Raw genomic sequence first — 2,059 nt, forward strand, 5'->3', positions numbered from 1 at the left:
TATCATAGCATGGCAGACCTGTGTCATGTAGTAGCGCGGTCATTGAAAGAAGTCTGTTTGGTTTTTATTAAGCACTTCCTGAGTGAGCTCCTCATTTGATCCTCAGCAAACTTATAAGAAGTAGTAATAATTTTATAGGGAAGGAAACTAACTAAAGCATAAAGATGACATTATTATAAAACAAATGACTCCTTAACTGTCCCTGACACATATACCACAGAATGCTGTAGGTCTAGAATATGTTTATATTCCAGAGAAGTATGGAAAGTTACACATGAGGTTACGATGCTAACAGATTTGTTAATATTGTTACTTATGAAAAAACTAAATTTACTATTTGTAGTTTTTTTTTTTTTTTATTTCTTTGGTTGTCAATGGACCTTTATTTTATTCATTTATTTATACGTGGTACTGAGGATTGAACCCAGTGCCTCACACATGCTAGGCAAGTGCTCCACCCCTGAGTCACAACCCCTAGCCCCATACTATTTGTAGTTTTAAAAAATTATGTAGAATATAATCTCATGTAGATATGTATAAAAGAATAGTCACTTCTTATGATTATCTGTGGAGAAGGTTGGACTCTATATTTTTGTTTTTCTTTGATTTTTAAAATTTTTTAATTGCATTTTTTTAAGTGGGAATGTGATGGAAGGAAGGGGAAGTTATATTCATTGTGGAGGAAATATACATGAGTGGGGATACTATAATGATAATAATTCTATAAAACATTTAGATTATGTCTCCATGTATCTAGAACTTCAAAAATTAATGCTAATATAAGAAGACAGAGTGTTTATATTTAAGACTTAAAATGTAAGACTCTAAACAACATGTTGGTTGGTTTTAGAAGGAGTAAAATTTATGTTTTATTATATATACGGGTTCTTCAAGAGGTAGTTTCATTTACAAGTTTGGTGACATACCATTTCTCGCATTAAATACTTATTCATATATTGATTGGTTTAGAACCATCCTTATTATTGTTATTATTAATAGTAGATAAATTTTACTGAATGCTCATTGCATGTGAGCATGCACTAATATTGTACATTTCACTAGAATTTTATGTTTTCCTATGATGGAGGTATTATAAACACTATATTCAATACATAACAATTTGCAAATGTTCAAAAGTATTTTAGTTATAAAGTTAGAATTTGAATTCAGATCTGACAATGTATTTTAGCAAAATACAGTTAGAAGTACAGATTTTGAATCAGATAAAAATTAAGTTTCATATTGTATTAAAATGTTCTCTTCTTAATGAAGAATTAAAAAGCATATAAATAAAATATTTACACAATGCTTCTAATTCACAATAATGTATTAACCAAAATGTAAATATAATTCACCAGAATTATTTATTTTAAAAAGCTTCCAATTATCCTCCAGCTGAAAACCGAATAGCATTTTAGTTTCTTACCTGCTTATAGTAATCCTCTTCCTTCCTCAAGTAACTAATTACCATGCTCATCTGCAGCAGGAGGAGAAACCTAGCAAAAATGTTTTTACAGATAATAAAAGGAGTTTTCTCCTTATTCAAATTGAACCAAATTTGTCTTCAATGAACTTGTTTTCCTGAGTGAGACACAGACCACCAATATGTTTGAAGTATGTACCAATTCATCCATGCTTAGAATATAAGTCTTCATTATAAACTTTAGGAAATTTATTTATGCCTCAAAAATATTCATTATATATAAGATGTATTTCAAGTACATGTTCTAAAGGTAAATAGAAACATATGAGTAAGGGACATCTAATGATTTGTAATATTGCAAATTAAGCTGAAAAGAGTCAAATCCTTGAAGTACCAGTTGCCAAATACTGAACATTTCCTGCCAGCACTTAGAAATTCTAATTTGGGAATATCTACAAGACTGTGCTACATTTCTTGCCAGCAGGAGGGATCTAGCCAGAACACCAGGCCATACTGTTAATAGTACATCCTCATTAGGGTCAGACACTAGATGGAAATTTTTCTTCAATTTTACACCTAATTACTGAAAATTTTTAGAAATGTATCTTTGCATATTTGGGCAAACATACTAGATCT

Source organism: Sciurus vulgaris, assembly GCF_902686455.1.
Source record: "Sciurus vulgaris genome assembly, chromosome: 2".
Taxonomy (NCBI): Eukaryota; Metazoa; Chordata; class Mammalia; order Rodentia; family Sciuridae; genus Sciurus; species Sciurus vulgaris.